Source organism: Ranitomeya imitator, chromosome 5, assembly GCF_032444005.1.
Source record: "Ranitomeya imitator isolate aRanImi1 chromosome 5, aRanImi1.pri, whole genome shotgun sequence".
Classification (NCBI taxonomy): domain Eukaryota; kingdom Metazoa; phylum Chordata; class Amphibia; order Anura; family Dendrobatidae; genus Ranitomeya; species Ranitomeya imitator.
Window position 1 is genome coordinate 646576389 of NC_091286.1, and position 19090 is coordinate 646595478.

Genomic DNA, 19090 nt, shown 5'->3' on the forward strand with positions numbered 1-19090 from the left:
AGTTAACAAATAACATTTCCCACACGTCTAATTTACATCAGCACAATTTTGGAAACAAAATTTTTTTTTGCTAGGAAGTTATAAGGGTTAAAATTTGACCAGCGATTTCTCATTTTTACAACGAAATTTACAAAACCATTTTTTTTAGGGACCACCTCACATTTGAAGTCAGTTTGAGGGGTCTATATGGCTGAAAATACCCAAAAGTGACACCATTCTAAAAACTGCACCCCTCAAGGTGCACAAAACCACATTCCAGAAGTTTATTAACCCTTCAGGTGCTTCACAGCAGCAGAAGCAACATGGAAGGAAAAAATGAACATTTAACTTTTTAGTCACAAAAATGATCTTTGAGCAACAATTTTTTTATTTTCCCAATGGTAAAAGGAGAAACTGAACCACGAAAGTTGTTGTCCAATTTGTCCTGAGTACACTGATACCTCATATGTAGGGGTAAACCACTGTCTGGGCGCACGGCAAGGCTTGGAAGGGAAGGAGCGCCATTTGACTTTTTGAATGAAAAATTGGCTGCACTCTTTAGCGGACACCATGTCACATTTGGAGAGCCCCCGTGTGCCTAAAAATTGGAGCTCCCCCACAATTGACCCCATTTTGGAAACTAGACACCCCAAGGAACTTATCTAGATGCATAGTGAGCACTTTAAACCCCCAGGTGCTTCACAAATTGATCCGTAAAAATGAAAAAGTACTTTTTTTTTACAAAAAAATTCTTTTAGCCTCAATTTTTTCATTTTCACATGGGCAACAGGATAAAATGGATCCTAAAATTTGTTGGGCAATTTCTCCTGAGTACACCGATACCTCACATGTGGGGGTAAACCACTGTTTGGGCACATGGTAAGGCTCGGGAGGGAAGGAGCACCATTTGACTTTTTGAATGAAAAATTATCTCCATCGTTAGCGGACACCATGTCGCGTTTGGAGAGACCCTGTGTGCCTAAACATTGGAGCTCCCCCACAAGTGACCCCATTTTAGAAACTGGACCCCCCAAGGAACTTTTCTAGATGCCTAGTGAGCACTTTAAACCCTCAGGTGCTTCACAAATTGATCCGTAAAAATGAAAAAGTACTTTTTTTTCACAAAAAAAATTTTTTCGCCTCAATTTTTTCATTTTTACAAGGGCAATAGGATTAAATAGATCCTATAATTTGTTGGGCAATTTCTCCCGAGTACGCCGATACCTCATATGTGGGGGTAAACCACTGTTTGGGCACAAGGCAGGGCTCGGAAGGGAAAGCGCGCCTTTTGACTTTTTGAATGGAAAATTAGCTCCAATTGTTAGCGGACACCATGTCGCGTTTGGAGAGCCCCTGTGTGCCTATGCATTGGAGCTCCCCCACAAATGACCCCATTTTGGAAACTAGACCCCCCAAGGAACTTATCTAGATACATACTGAGCATTTTAAACCCCCAGGTGCTTCACAGAAGTTTATAACGCAGAGCCATGAAAATAAAAAATAATTTTTCTTTCCTCAAAAATGATTTTTTAGCCTGGAATTTCCTATTTTGCCAACAGTAATAGGAGAAATTGGACCACAAATTTTGTTGTCCAGTTTGTTCTGAGTACGCAGATACCCCATATGTGGGGGTAAACCACTGTTTGGGCGCATGGCAGGGCTCAGAAGGGAAGGCACGCCATTTGGCTTTTTAAATGGAAAATTAGTTCCAATCATTAGCGGACACCATGTCGCGTTTGGAGAGCCCCTGTGTGCCTAAACATTGGAGATCCCCCACAAATGACCCCATTTTGGAAACTAGACCCCCAAAGGAACTAATCTAGACGTGTGGTGAGCACTTTGAACCCTCAAGTGCTTCACAGAAGTTTATAACGCAGAGCCGTGAAAATAATAAATACGTTTTCTATCCTCAAAAATGATTTTTTTAGCCCGCAATTTTTTATTTTTCCAAGGGTAACAGGAGAAATTTGACCCCAAAAGTTGTTGTCCAGTTTCTCCTGAGTACGCTGATACCCCATATGTGGGGGTAAACCACTGTTTGGGCACATGCTGGGGCTCGGAAGTGAAGTAGTGACGTTTTGAAATGCAGACTTTGATGGAATGCTCTGCGGGCGTCACGTTGCGTTTGCAGAGCCCCTGATGTGGCTGAACAGTAGAAACCCCCCACAAGTGACCCCATTTTGGAAACTAGACCCTGAAAGGAACTTATCTAGATGTGAGGTGAGCACTTTGAACCCCCAAGTGCTTCACAGAAGTTTATAACACAGAGCAGTGAAAATAATAAATACGTTTTCTTTCCTCAAAAATAATTTTTTAGCCCAGAATTTTTAAATTTTCCCAAGGGTAACAGGAGAAATTTGACCCCAATATTTGTTTTCCAGTTTCTCCTGAGTACGGTGATACCCCATATGTGGGGGTAAACTACTGTTTGGGCACATGCCGGGGCTCAGAAGTGAAGTAGTGACGTTTTGAAATGCAGACTTTGATGGAATGCTCTACGGGCGTCACGTTGCGTTTGCAGAGCCCCTGATGTGGCTAAACAGTAGAAACCCCCCACAAGTGACCCTATTTTGGAAACTAGACCCCGAAAGGAACTTATCTAGATATGTGGTGAGCACTTTCAACCCCCAAGTGCTTCACAGAAGTTTATAACGCAGAGCCGTGAAAATAATAAATACGTTTTCTTTCCTCAAAAATAATTTTTTAGCCCAGAATTTTTTATTTTCCCAAGGGTTACAGGAGAAATTTGACACCAAAAGTTGTTGTCCAGTTTCTCCTGAGTACGCTGATACCCGATGTGTGGGGGTAAACCACTGTTTGGGCACACGTCGGGGCTCAGAAGTGAAGTAGTGACTTTTGAAATGCAAACTTTGATGGAATGGTCTGCGGACATCACGTTGCGTTTGCAGAGCCCCTGGTGTGCCTAAACAGTAGAAACCCCCCACAAGTGACCCCATTTTGTAAACTAGACCCCCCAAGGAACTTATCTAGATATGTGGTGAGCACTTTGAACCCCCAAATGCTTCACAGACGTTTACAACGCAGAGCCGTGAAAATAAAAAATCATTTTTCTTTCCTCAAAAATGATGTTTTAGCAAGCAATTTTTTATTTTCTCAAGGGTAACAGGAGAAATTGGACCCCAGTAATTGTTGCGCAGTTTGTCCTGAGTATGCTGGTACCCCATATGTGGGGGTAAACCACTGTTTGGGCACACGCCGGGGCTCGAAGTGAGGGAGCACCATTTGACTTTTTGAATACAAGATTGGCTGGAATCAATGGTGGCGCCATGTTGCGTTTGGAGACCCCCTGATGTGCCTAAACAGTGGAAACCCCTCAATTCTACCTCCAACACTAACCCCCCCACACCCCTAACCCTTATCCCAACTGTAGCCGTAACCCTAATCACAACCCTAACCCCAACACACCCCTAACCACTACCCTAACCCCAACACACCCCTAACCCTAACCACAACCCTAATTCCAACCCAACCCTAACCCTAAGGCTATGTGCCCACGTTGCGGATTCATGTGAGATTTTTCAGCATCATTTTTGAAAAATCCGCGGGTAAAAGGCACTGCTTTTTACCTGCGGATTTACCATGGATTTCCAGTGTTTTTTGTGCGGATTTCACCTGCGGATTCCTATTGAGGAACAGGTGTAAAATGCTGCGGAATCCGCACAAAGAATTGACATGCTGCGGAAAATACAACGCAGCGTTTCCGCGCGGTATTTTCCGCACCATGGGCACAGCGGATTTGGTTTCCATATGTTTACATGGTACTGTAAACCTGATGGAACTCTGCTGCGGATCCGCAGCGGCCAATCCGCAGCCAAATCCGCACCGTGTGCACATAGCCTAATTCTAAAGGTATGTGCACACGCTGCGGAAAACGCTGCGGATCCGCAGCAGTTTCCCATGAGTTTACAGTTCAATGTAAACCTACGGGAAACAAAAATCGCTGTACACATGCTGCAGAAAAACTGCACGGAAACGCAGCGGTTTACATTCCGCAGCATGTCACTTCTTTCTGCGGATTCCGCAGCGGTTTTACAACTGCTCCAATAGAAAATCGCAGTTTTAAAACCGCAGTGAAATGCGCAGAAAAACCGTGGTAAATCCGCCATAAATCCACAGCGGTTTAGCACTGCGGATTTATGAAATCCGCTGCGGAAAAATCCGCAGAGGACCAGAATACGTGTGCACATTCCTAACCCTAACCCCAACCCTAACCCAACCCCTAACCCTAACCCTACCCCTAACCCTACCCCTAACCCTAACCCTAACCCTAACCCTACCCCTAACCCTAACCCTACCCCTAACCCTACCCCTGACCCTAACCCTAGTTCTAACTCCAACCTTAGTGGGGGAAAAAAAAAATTCTTTATTTTATTATTGTCCCTACCTATGGGGGTGACAAAGTGGGGGGGTCATTTACTGTTTTTTTTATTTTGATCACTGTGAGGTTTTATCACAGTGATCAAAATTCACTCTGGAACGAATCTGCCGGCAGGCAAATTCGGGGGGCGCACTGCGCATGCGCCCGCCATTTTGGAAGATGGTGGCGCCCAGGAAAGAAGACGGACGGACCCCGGGAGGCTCGGTAAGTATAAGGGGGAGATCAGGGCACGGGGGGGGGGCGTCGGAGCACGGGGGAGGGGCGTTGTAGCACGGGGAGGAGGGATCGGAGCATGGGGGGTGGATCGGTGTGCGGGCGGGTGGATCGGTGTGCGGTCGGGTGGATTGGTGTGCGGGGGGGTGGATCGGAGTGCAGGGGGTGGGATTGGAGCACGGGGGGTGGGATTGGAGCACGGGGGGAGCGGATAGGAGGACGGGGGAGCGGAGCACAGGACGGAGGGGAGCGGACCACAGATCGGAGGGCTGGGGGGGCGATCGGTGGGGTGGGGGCACATTAGTGTTTCCAGCCATGGCCGATGATATTGCAGCATCGGCCATGGCTGGATTGTAATATTTCACCAGTTTTTTAGGTGAAATATTACAAATCGCTCTGATTGGCAGTTTCACTTTCAACAGCCAATCAGAGCGATCGTAGCCACGAGGGGGTGAAGCCACCCCCCCTGGGCTAAAGTACAACTCCTCCTGTCCCTGCGCGCCAGGTGAAATTACAGTTAACCCTTTCACCCGGCCTGCAGGAACGCGATTCTGCCATGACACATACGCTGCGTCATGGGTCGGAATGGCACCGACTTTCATGACGCAGCGTATGCGTCAAAGGTCGGGAAGGGGTTAATAAAAGTTTTGTCCCGATCAGTTTCTGTTGGCCCTTGTGATAGAACCTTCAATCCCACTCTGATCATCTAGGCAATCAACAGGTTTTAGGGCTCGTTCACAGGAGCGTATTTTCGGTCCGAGTGCTGTCTGGGAAAAATCAGACAGTACAAGGACTAATGTTATGCAATGGGGTAATTCAGATGAGTTATTTTTTTCACTGACTGCGTGTGAAAAAATTGCAGCATGCACTAATTTCTTCTGTAAATTGGATGAGACTCACCCATTCAAGTCTATGGGTGCGCCCCAAAAATTGGTGCCATATGGAGCCAGAGCATGGTATATGTTTTTTTTTACAGATACCTCGCAAATCTTTAGCATATTAGCCTGTAAATGGTCTTACTGCTGCTGTTGTAATCATTTATCATGTAATCATTACTGCTGCTGTTAAAAAAAAAAAAAAAAACAGGTTGAATACAGGTTACATACCCCATGTTTTCGGGTTAAAACTCTGATGATTTTTTATATGGTCAAGTGTACTTGGCCTTATAGAGAGAGATATCTGACAACTGAGTACCTGTACCTGTGGCTCTGCATGCAGTTAAGGCATCGTAGCCTGAGACAGTTGATTGTGAAAGTATTCACCCTCTTGGCATGCTACGTGTTTTGCTAACCTCACAACCTGGAAATTCATTGCTTTTTTTAGGGTTTTCATCAGTTCACGTAAAGAGTAGGGTTGAGCAAAACGGATCGGACAATTTCAAAAGTCGCCAACTTTTGGCAAAGTCGGGTTTCATGAAACCCGACCCGATCCTAGTGTGGGATCAGCCATGCGGTCGGCGATCTTCGCACCAAAGTCGGGTTTCGTATGACGCATTCAGCGCTATTTTTATATCTATATGTCATTGAGACATATATATATTTATATTTACTTCAGCGCGATATAGCAGAAAAGCCGGTAATTCAATTGCCGCCTTTTCATTTCTCCTTCCTAAACCCGACGTGATATGAGACATGGAGTAAACCATGTCATATTCCCATTTTTTTTGCATATTACACACTACTAATGTTAGTAGTTTGTATGTGCAAAATTTGGGCGCTGTAGCTATTAAATTTAAGGGTTAAATCGCGGAAAAAATTGGCGTTGGCTCCCGCACAATTTTCTCCGCCAGAATGGTAAAGCCAGTGACTGAGGGCAGATATTAATAGCCTAGAGAGGGTCCACGGTTAGTACGGATGCCATACGCGGTACAGATGCCACATTAAGGTCTGACCTTTCACTAAGTCACTTCAAAACATTTACATGTTTCCCCTTAAATTATTTGAGTGTTGCTTTAGTAGAATACTTTGGGCTATTGTTATATTGGAAGGTGAACCTCAGTCTCAGTCTCATATCAATCCCAGACTGAAACAGGTTTTCCTCAAGAATATCTTTGTATTTTTCACTATCCATCTACCTCTCTACTCTGACAATTTTCCCTGTCCTTGCTGCCAAAAAACATCCCCACAGCATGATGCTGTCACCACCATGTTTGACTGTGGGGATGATGTTCTTGGGGTGCTGAGCTGTGTTGGTTTGGTTCCAGAAATAGAGTTTACCTTGGTGGTCAAAAAGTTCAATTTTGGTCTCATCTGACCACAGCATCTTCATCCATACATTTGGGCAGTCTCACACAAGTCTTTTGACAAGCTCAAAACGAGCCTTACAATTTTTGTGTGTAAGAAAAGGCTTTTTTTCTTCCCACTCTTCCATAAAGGCCACCTCTATGGAGTGTACAGCTTATTGTGTTTGTATGGACAGATACTCAAGTCTCTGCTTGGGAACTCTGTAGCTACTTCATGATTACCTTTGCCCTTATTGCCCAGTCTGAGAGTTTTGGTGGGTAGGCCTCTCTTGGCAGATTTGTTCTGTTTTGTCTTAAACATCTTTTTATTGATTTTGACACGTTTAAACAAAGTAACACAAATACTTAGGTATATTTGAGCAAATTTGAAATTTGTGGGTTGTATAACTTTCAATTGTTAGATGTAATGTTTGTTTAAGATTGGTATTGACAACAAATTCACCGTTGTAAAGTTTTAAAAATTCTAAATTTGATAATTCTCAATGTTTCCATAAGAAATGGAGAGTCATGACTACGTGAAGAGTAGAACATCTAGACATCTAAGACATTCTGCTTATAACCATATAGAGTTATACCAGAGTACAAAGAGAAAGAAATGAAAAAAGAAGGGGTGAGAGGAGGTGGGGATTCCCTCCTCGTGGAAGGGAAATTGTCATCATTTGCTTATTAGATTGAAGTATTCATCACTATCTCTGAAAGAACTTCATGGGGTCCATGCTACCCGAAATCTATCTTGTGAGAAGCAAGTGTATGCTATAATTTCTTCTACATAGTATAATTGATCCACTTTTTGTAACCAGTCTGATAAGCTTGGGCAATTTTGGAAAAGCCAATGTAAGGGAATAAGTAGTTTTGCTGCAGCTATCAAGAACAGTAGTAGGGATTTGTTTTTATATTGCGAGTTGTCTCCATTCCAATTTAAGAAAATGAGTGTCGGGGTTGGAGGATGAGACAATTTGCAGATTTTCATTATAATTTTCAATACTCCATTCCAGAATATTTGGATTTTCCTGCAGCATCGCCAACAGGTTGAGGGGGAGTTTGGGTACCATAAATGTGACAAGACTGGGGGGGGGGGTGTACCATCTGGTAATGATTTTATATGAGTTTTCCTGGATTCTCACACATCCAGATGGACCATGCGAGATTTTATATATTTGTTCCACTTCCCATTCCTATAATTTAATACCCAAGTCTTTTTCCCAATTAGAGATGAAGGCTTGCTTAATTGGAATCGTGTTAATTAGAATCTCTTGATAGAGTTTTGCCAAAACTCCTCTTGGTGGTTTATGTTGAGCTAGAAGTTTTTCAAAGGTCATTGACTCTCTATGGGGGGTTCCCTTACCAAGGTAGGATTTTATGGAGTTCTTAAGCCTATTGTAATGGAGAAAATTAAAGTGATAATGTGGGAATTTTATTTGTAGTTCCTTCAATGGGAGTAGAACTCCTTCTGGAATAAAACACTCCAAGGCAGATTTGTTTTGGTATCATGTTTTTTCCATTTGGTGATAATGGATTTGATGGTGCTCCAAGAAATCATCAGAGATTGAGATATTTATTTATTTAAAACCCAGCCTTGACTGACTTCTCAACAACTGTATCCATGACTTATTTGGAGATCTCCTGTTTGGGTAGTGTTGCCTCTTGATTAGAGATGGGAGAACCCGAACACCTACTGTTTGAGCATGGACCCCAAACACGGACTTCTCCAGGAAGTCCATGTTACTGTTTGTTTTCTGCACCCTGAAAATTGTGTGTTTCCCATGCTGTCATATGCATCACAGCTCGAGAAACACCGGCAGCTCTGATCAGCAGTAAGATTATTACAACCAGTCAGAGAGTTGTGGTTCCCACATTGTCAGATGATAATGTAAGCTAGCAGCTGTGACCAGAGGTAAAAAGCTGGAGCTAATAATAGTGAGACTAGGCAGCGGCTGACGGGAGTATTCATCAGCTGATGCCTTCGCTATAAATAAATAAAAAAAACAGAATGGGTTTTCCTCTATTTTTTATAACAGCATGGCAAAATTGATAGCAGTGGGCAAAGTACCAGATGTGCCTTTTCTAATGTGCCTTTTCTCATTTCCCCACAATGCACTTTCCAGGTCATCCCCCCAGTTCCATCACTCTCATTCCCTTCTTTTGAGGTCCACACCATCAGGCTCTTTTGTCCCCTCTCCCTCAGAGTAGCGGTCATATACCGGCCCCCAGGCTCACCCACCCACTTCCTGGACCATTTCTCTGCCTGGCTGCCGCACTTCATGTCCTCAGAACTCCCAACCCTTATCCTGGGAGACTTCAACATCCCCATAAACAGCCCCACTTCCACATCTGCATCCCAGCTTCTATCACTAACCACTTCTCTAGGCCTCTCACAGCTCTCAACCTCTGAAACACACAAAGATGGTAACACCCTGGACCTGGTCTTTGTCCCACTCTGTTCAATCTCCTACCTAGATAACTCGCCGCTTCCCCTCTCTGACCACAACATTCTCTCCTTCATGCTCAGAAATCCTCGCTCACCACAGCACACTCCTACCTACCACACATTCAGAAATCTACATGCTATTAATCCTCACACACTTTCAGACTCCCTACACTCATCATTGTCCCCAATCTCTTGCTGAGTAAGAATTTTCCATATTTAAAGTCAAAGTCAGGTGTGCACCTCCCACAATGGTCAGGATTTTCTTTTAGTACTGTGCTTCACTCTGCTGTCTGTTACTTCAGTGGGCTGGGCTACCTTTCCCGCCATTCTGTGCTGTCTCCACTCATGATGGGATAGCTTTCTCTTTCTAACGGCAGCATACTTTGCCATCTTTGAGCACATGTTTTCAGGCGCTATTTCTACTCTGCCACAGGTCACATCCACATTCTGCAGTACTCCATCCTGCCAACTATGCTAATTTATGGTGTAAGGGATCGAAATGGTGCACGGGTCAAAATAAAGTGCTGCATTCCTATGCACCAGTGAAATGGGTTCCTGTGGATGTTTGTGTACAGGTAGATGGTGCTTTTAGATGTTCTGTATTCAGGCCACATAACTTCAGATGGTGCAAGAACCCCCTGTGTATTATGAACACAAGGAAGAAGGCAGCTCATTTTATAACGATAGAGTAATCTTTACTGATGAAATTAATGTTGTGGAAACCCCTTACCTGGAAGAGCTAATGTGAAGTGAGGCCCCACAGGCTTCCAGATCTACTGACGTTGGTAAAATGAGGAAATGGTGCACTGGAGACAAGAACATACTCAAACGTATTTGACAGTGTACAAGGCTTGTCTGACCCTATACAAAAGGCATGATTTTATTGTATGCACAAAAAGAGGAGGTTCCAGTAGATAACCACAAAAGGATATGTAAGGTTGCAACAAAAAGCTAACTTAATTACTTGAAAACTGGCTTAAACGACCTTCCAACGTCTTCAACAGTTCTCAGTATCAGCAAACCTACACCCTGTCTCGTAGCTTTTACAAACAGAAGTTAAGTTATACAGCTAATATATCTATATCATCTATCTATTTATATATCTATCGATCTATATATATATATATACAGAATATACACATTCACCATAACACTAGTATAACGCAAAATCAAGAAATAGCGGGTACAAAACATAGTGTTCATATCTTCATCTGTTTAACACAGAAGCACAGACATTTAGTCTTCTCATGTGGCGTCACTACACTTGTAGGCAATATTTCAGCAATATGGCTCGCCTAACTTGAGCACTGTTCTTTTTGTCTGACCTTCACTCACCACAGGTCTTTTCAGGGATACCCTTCCCTCAGGCTGGTAAGTCCAGCATTTATTCACCAAGACTCCCAGGTCTGGCCTACAAGTTGCATCTTTAGCCCCCTCCTCTAGCAGCTGCCTTGGGCCCACAGCCTTATTTCTGGCTTCAGGCCATTCTCTCCTCTCTCTCCATACGGCCATATTGGTTGTCCTGCAAACTTGCTTTTTGAGATATTAATATAAGAAATATTTAAATGGACTTTCTAGTAACCTGACAGGAAAAAAACAATTCAAGTAAGTAAAAATGTTTTATTTCCTGTAAAAATAGAATTCGAGTTTTCAAACTGATGAATTTATGGAAATGATTAATACTTCACCTTCACTTTTCATTTTTTAAAGTATTATTTAAAACAGCCCAGATTTCCAAGTACGAAATATTTTTCTTATTCTAAGCCAATTACAATGTAGAACCTGCTCTTTCCAGTTGATTGAAGTAGTCATCAAGCATCCTTCATTTTAGTTGTAGCACCTCCGAATTATTAATGCTAATAATGTACAGGCCAGAATTCAAAATAAACCAAATTTTCACCTTGCATACAGATTTACAATACATAGCCTCCAGCCACTCGAAAAAAGTAAACGACAACTATGAAAATAAATCCCTTGCTTTACCTCCGAAGTAATACTGGTAATAATAATAATGTATAGCACAAATATATTGTACAGCCCATTATTATAATAAGCATACTAAATAATACAAGAAACTATGAAACAGAAGAAGCTTACTGAACACCAAAGTTTTAGAAGGCTCTCTAGGGTCAGAATAAAGGGTCTACTTTTTGATCAAAAACAGTGCCATACTTGGCTTTCTCTGGTATTGCGTTTTATCTCTATTATGCCACATTCACACGTTCAGTATTTGGTCAGTTTTTACATCAGTATTTGTAAGCCAAAACCAGGAGTGGAACAATCAGAGGAAAAAAGTATAATAGAAACATGTGCATCACTTCTGCACTTGACACCCTCTCCTGGTTTTGGTTCATAGATACTGATGTAAAATACTGACCGAATACTCAACGTGTGAATGTGGCCTTAACGCCATGCTGCAATACAAAGTCACAGCTTATGGACAGATGTTTCTGAAAGGCAAAAACAAATCATTTCATCTAATACCAGATAACCATGGTAGCCTTAGACTTCTGGAAGAGATGAGCAAATTATCTGGATGTCAAATTTGCTAGCTTCGCTGAATTGTTAAAAAAAAACAATTGCAGGGAATTGATGCTCGACTAGAGATGAGTGGATCAAGGTCTATAGTTCAGTTCAGTGTTCTTTACCTATGGATAGGCGTTGCGTTAATTTCTCTACCCTCTGGAATTACAGGCTCAGCTTATGATTAGCTGAGCTGACGAGAGATCACCTGCAGAGATGAAGTCACGTCGGGCCAGTGAATCAAACATCGCATCAAGGAACCGGTAAGCTTAGAAAATTCATGGAGCTCCTGGCTATGGACAGTCAGCATGAACCTAGACTCTAGACCGGGTCCCTCATCTCTATTCACCTCAAATCGCTAGTACTGCAAAGCCTCCAATTGTCTTGAAAACACATTTAACATACTGAGGTCTCCTAGGATTGTATTGAACACTTTTCAAGCTCTTCAACGCAAACACAGCCTTAGAAATATCAATGTGTCCTCAACAAATATGGCCATGGGTAAAGGGATGGTGACCATTCATCACCGCTGTCCTGTCACTCACAATCTGTAATGTTCATTGAGTGTATAATGGTTGTATCTCCTCATCCCTATTGCCAAGCTGCGAGCTATAATGTCCTCTTACTATCCAGACTCTCCACAAAATGACTGATGTATTCACAGAATCATAGAATGGTAGAGTTGGAAGGGACCTCCTGTGTCATCTGGTCCAACCCCTTGTTCAAAGCAGGATTCACTGCTTTGATACAGAGTATGATAGTTCTTCCCAGTTGGCAATCTATATCATGGGATGTGTTAGGGGATCTACATCTGGGGTCATTGGAGCCTTCTCCGGCTCATGCAATCTTCTGCTTTGTATAAAATGATGGCAGGCATTCTTTTAGTGATTTGTGTGACCTGAATTGCCAATAGTTCGATTTCATCAGGTCCAGCGAATTTCCTATAATTCAGCACAGTCATTTGTATTAACTCAATCCTGGGCTTTGAATACATAAAACAAACTCCAACAATTATAGTAATCATTTGATGTTGTTAGTTTGTTGCTGTTTTTGTTATTTAGTGTATCTTTTTGGATAGAGGGTTGTTGAGGTCTCATAGGGTATGTTCAAATCTTTTGGACTTGTAGTACAATGTGAACAATGGTGATCCAAGTATTGTGGTTTTTTGTTGGAGGAAGGATTATAGGTCATACCAATTTGGGTAATTATTCTCTACTAGATTGTGGCCCGATTCTAACGCATCGGGTATTCTAGAATATACATGTCCCCGTAGTATATGGCCAATGATGATTTGTGCATATTTGTGTATGGTTGTCTGTTGTGCGACCTTTATGACATCATCGTCGCCATGGCAACCATTATGACATCATCGTCGTTGTGCCCGTTGCTGATTGGTCGAGGCCTGGCGGCCTCGACCAATCAGACGCGGGATATCTACGTCCTTTATGACATCATCGTCGCTGTGCCCGTCGCTGATTGGTCGAGGCCTGGCGGCCTCGACCAATCAGAGACACAGGATTTCTACGTCGATGCTGTGCCGGTCTCTGATTGGTCGAGGCCTTGGGGCCTCGACCAATCAGAGAGCCTGGATTTCCAGGACAGACAGACAGACAGACAGACAGACGGAAAAACCCTTAGACAATTATATATATAGATGCTTTAACCCCTTCCCGACCTTTGACGCATACGCTGCGTCATGAAAGTCGGTGCCATTCCGACCCATGACGCAGCATATGCGTCATGGAAAGATCGCGTCCCTGCAGATCGGGTGAAAGGGTTAACTCCCATTTCACCCGATCTGCAGGGACAGGGGGAGTGGTAGTTTAGCCCAGGAGGGGTGGCTTCACCCCCTCGTGGCTACGATCGCTCTGATTGGCTGTTGAAAGTGAAACTGCCAATCAGAGCGATTTATAATATTTCACCTAAAAAAATGGTGAAATATTACAATCCAGCCATGGCCGATGCTGCAATATCATCGGCCATGGCTGGACACACTAATGTGCACCCACTCCACTCCTCCGATCGCCCCCCCAGCCCCCCGATCTGTGGTCTGCTCCCCTCGGTCCTGTGCTCCGCTCCCCCGTCCTCCTGCCCGCTCCCCCCGTGCTCCAATCACACCCCCCGTGCTCCAATCAAACCCCGCACACTCTGATCCCCCCCCCGCACAGCGACCCCCCCCGCACAGCGATTTCCCCCCCCCCCGTGCTCCGATCCACCCGCCCGCACAGCGATCCCCCACTCCGTGCTCCAATCCACCCCCCCGTGTTCCGGTCCACCCCCCCCGTGCTCCGACGCCCCCCCGTGCCCTGATCTCCCCCCCCTTATACTTACCTGGCCTCCCGGGGACCGTCCGTCTTCTTTCCTGGGCGCCGCCATCTTCCAAAATGGCGGGCGCATGTGCAGTGCGCCCGCCGAATCTGCCGGCCGGCAGATTCGTTCCAGAGTGAATTTTGATCACTGAGATAGATTATATCTCAGTGATCAAAATAAAAAAAAAAAGTAAATGACCCCCCCCCCTTTGTCACCCCCATAGGTAGGGACAATAAAAAAAAAATATATATTTTTTTCCACTAAGGTTGGGGTAAGAACTAGGGTTAGGGTTAGGGGTAGGGTTAGGGGTAGGGTTAGGGGTAGGGTTAGGGTTAGGGGTAGGGTTAGGGGTAGGGTTAGGGGTAGGGGTAGGGTTAGGGGTAGGGTTAGGGGTAGGGTTAGGGGTAGAGGTAGGGTTAGGGTTAGGGCTAGGGTTAGGGTATCGGTATGTGCACACGTATTCTGTTCCTCTGCGGATTTTTCCGCTGCGGATTTGATAAATCCGCAGTGCTAAACCGCTGCGGATTTATGGCGGATTTATCATGTTTTTTCTGCGCATTTCAATGCGGTTTTACAACAGCGATTTTCTATTTGAGCAGTTGTAAAACCGCTGCGGAATCCGCAGAAAGAAATGACATGCTGCGGAATGTAAACCGCTGCGTTTCCGTGCAGTTTTTCCGCAGCATGTGTACAGCGATTTTTGTTTCCCATAGGTTTACATTGAACTGTAAACTCATGGGAAACTGCTGTGGATCCGCAGCGTTTTCCGCAGCGTGTGCACATACCTTTAGAATTAGGCTATGTGCACACGGTGCGGATTTGGCTGCGGATTGGCCGCTGCGGATCCGCAGCAGAGTTCCATCAGGTTTACAGTACCATGTAAACATATGGAAAGCCAAATCCGCTGTGCCCATGGTGCGGAAAATACCGCGCGGGAACGCTGCGTTGTATTTTCCGCAGCATGTCAATTCTTTGTGCGGATTCCGCAGCGTTTTACACCTGTTCCTCAATAGGAATCCGCAGGTGAAATCCGGACAAAAAACACTGGAAATCCGTGGTAAATCCGCAGGTAAAACGCAGTGCCTTTTACCCGCGGATTTTTCAAAAATGGTGCTGAAAAATCTCATACGAATCCGCAACGTTGGCACATAGCCTTAGGGCTAGGGTTGGGTTGGAATTAGGGTTGTGGTTAGGGTTAGGGGTGTGTTGGGGTTACGGGTGTGTTGGGGTTAGGGTTGTGATTAGGGTTACGGCTACAGTTGGGATAAGGGTTAGGGGTGTGTTGGGGTTAGTGTTGGAGTTAGAATTGAGGGGTTTCCACTGTTTAGGCACATCAGGGGGTCTCCAAACGCAACATGGCGCCACCATTAATTCCAGCCAATCTTGTATTCAAAAAGTCAAATGGTGCTCCCTCACTTCCGAGCCCCGACGTGCGCCCAAACAGTGGTTTACCCCCACATATGGGGTACCAGCATACTCAGGACAAACTGCGCAACAATTACTGGGGTCCAATTTCTCCTGTTACCCTTGTGAAAATAAAGAAATGCTTGCTAAAACATCATTTTTGAGGAAAGAAAAATGATTTTTTATTTTCACGGCTCTGCGTTGTAAACGTCTGTGAAGCACTTGGGGGTTCAAAGTGCTCACCACATATCTAGATAAGTTCCTTGGGGGGTCTAGTTTCTAAAATGGGGTCACTTGTGGGGGGTTTCTACTGTTTAGGCACACCAGGGGCTCTGCAAATGCAATGTGATGCCCGCAGACCATTCCATCAAAGTCTGCATTTCAAAAGTCACTACTTCCCTTCTGAGCCCCGACGTGTGCCCAAACAGTGGTTTACCCCCACACATGGGGTATCAGCGTACTCAGGAGAAACTGGACAACAACATTTGGGGTCCAATTTCTCCTGTAACCCTTGGGAAAATAAAAAATTCTGGGCTAAATAATTATTTTTGAGGAAAGAAAACGTATTTATTATTTTCACGGCTCTGCATTATAAACTTCTATTAAGCACTTGGGGGTTCAAAGTGCTCACCACACATCTAGATAAGTTCCTTTCGGGGTCTAGTTTCCAAAATGGGGTCACTTGTGGGGGGTTTCTACTGTTTAGGCACATCAGGGGCTCTGCAAACGCAACGTGACGCCCGCAGAGCATTCCATCAAAGTCTGCATTTCAAAACGTCACTACTTCAATTCCGAGCCCCGGCATGTGCCCAAACAGTAGTTTACCCCCACATATGGGGTATCACCGTACTCAGGAGAAACTGGACAACAAATATTGGGGTCAAATTTCTCCTGTTACCCTTGGGAAAATTAAAAAATTCTGGGCTAAATAATTATTTTTGAGGAAAGAAAACGTATTTATTATTTTCACAGCTCTGCATTATAAACTTCTATGAAGCACTTGGGGGTTCAAAGTGCTCACCACACATCTAGATAAGTTCCTTTCGGGGTCCAGTTTCCAAAATGGGGTCACTTGTGGGGGGTTTCTACTGTTAAGCCACATCAGGGGCTCTGCAAACGCAATGTGACGCCCGCAGAGCATTCCATCAAAGTCTGCATTTCAAAACGTCACTACTTCAATTCCGAGCCCCGGCATGTGCCCAAACAGTAGTTTACCCCCACATATGGGGTATCACCGTACTCAGGAGAAACTGGACAACAAATATTGGGGTCAAATTTCTCCTGTTACCCTTGGGAAAATTAAAAAATTCTGGGCTAAATAATTATTTTTGAGGAAAGAAAACGTATTTATTATTTTCACGGCTCTGCATTATAAACTTCTATGAAGCACTTGGGGGTTCAAAGTGCTCACCACACATCTAGATAAGTTCGTTTCAGGGTCTAGTTTCCAAAATGGGGTCACTTGTGGGGGGTTTCTACTGTTAAGCCACATCAGGGGCTCTGCAAACGCAACGTGACGCCCACAGAGCATTCCATCAAAGTCTGCATTTCAAAATGTCACTACTTCACTTCCGAGCCCCGGCATGTGCCCAAACAGTGGTTTACCCCCACATATGGGGTATCAGCGTACTCAGGAGAAACTGGACAACAACTTTTGGGGTCAAATTTCTCCTGTTACCCTTTGTAAAATAAAAAATTGCAGGCTAAAAGATCATTTTTGATAAAATAATTTTTTTTTTTATTTTCATGGCTCTGCGTTATAAACTTCTGTGAAGCACTTGGGGGTTCAAAGTCCTCACCACACATCTAGATTAGTTCCTTTGGGGGTCTAGTTTCCAAAATGGGGTCATTTCTGGGGGATCTCCAATGTTTAGGCACACAGGGGCTCTCCAAACGTGACATGGTGTCCGCTAATGATTGGAGCTAATTTTCCATTTAAAAAGCCAAATGGCGTGCCATCCCTTCCGAGCCCTGCCGTGCGCCCAAACAGTGGTTTACCCCCACATATGGGGTATCAGCGTACTCAGGACAAACTGGACAACAATATTTGGGGTCCAATTTCTCCTATTATCCTTGGCAAAATAGGAAATTCCAGGCTAAAAAATCATTTTTGAGTAAAGAAAAATTATTTTTTATTTTCATGGCTCTGCGTTATAAACTTCTGTGAAGCACCTGGGGGTTTAAAGTGCTCAATATGCATCTAGATAAGTTCCTTGGGGGGTCTAGTTTCCAAAATGGGGTCACTTGTGGGGGAGCTCCAATGCATAGGCACACAGGGGCTCTCCAAACGCGACATGGTGTCCGCTAACAATTGGAGCTAATTTTCCATTCAAAAAGTCAAATGGCGCGCCTTCCCTTCCGAGCCCTGCCGAGTGCCCAAACAGTGGTTTACCCCCACATATGAGGTATCGGCGTACTCGGGAGAAATTGCCCAACAAATTTTATGATCCATTTTATCCTACTACCCATGTGAAAATGAAAAAATTGAGGCGAAAAGAATTTTTTTGTGAAAAAAAAGTACTTTTTCATTTTTACAGATCAATTTGTGAAGCACCTGAGGGTTTAAAGTGCTCACTAGGCATCTAAATAAGTTCCTTGGGGGGTCTAGTTTCCAAAATGGGGTCACTTGTGGGGGAGCGCCAATGTTTAGGCACACAGGAGCTCTCCAAACGCGACATGGTGTCCGCTAACGATGGAAATAATTTTTCATTCAAAAAGTCAAATGGCGCTCCTTCCCTTCCGAGCCTTACCATGTGCCCAAACAGTGGTTTACCCCCACATATGAGGTATCGGCGTACTCAGGAGAAATTGCCCAACACATTTTAGGATCCATTTTATCCTGTTGCCCATGTGAAAATGAAAAAATTGAGGCTAAAAGAATTTTTTTGTGAAAAAAAAGTACTTTTTCATTTTTACGGATCAATTTGTGAAGCACCTGGGGGTTCAAAGTGCTCACTATGCATCTAGATAAGTTCCTTGGGGCGTCTAGTTTCCAAAATGGGGTCACTTGTGGGGGAGCTCCAATTTTTAGGCACACGGGGGCTCTCCAAACGTGACATGGTGTCCGCTAAAGAGTGGAGCCAATTTTTGATTCAAAAAGTCAAATGGCGCTCCTTCCCTTCCAAGCCCTGCCGTGCGCCCAAACAGTGGTTTACCCCCACATATGAGGTATCAGCGTACTCAGGACAAATTGCACAACAACTTTCATGGTTCAGTTTCTCCTTTTACCATTGGGAAAATAAAAAAATTGTTGCTAAAAGATAATTTTTGTGACTAAAAAGTTAAATGCTCATTTTTTCCTTCCATGTTGCTTCTGCTGCTGTGAAGCACCTGAAGGGTTAATAAACTTCTTGAATGTGGTTTTGAGTACCTTGAGGGGTGCAGTTTTTAGAATGGTGTCACTTTTGGGTATTTTCAGCCATATAGACCCCTCAAACTGACTTCAAATGTGAGGTGGTCCCTAAAAAAAATGGTTTTGTAAATTTCGTTGTAAAAATGACAAATCGCTGGTCAAATTTTAACCCTTATAACTTCCTAACAAAAAAAAATTTTGTTTCCAAAATTGTGCTGATGTAAAGTAAACATGTGGGAA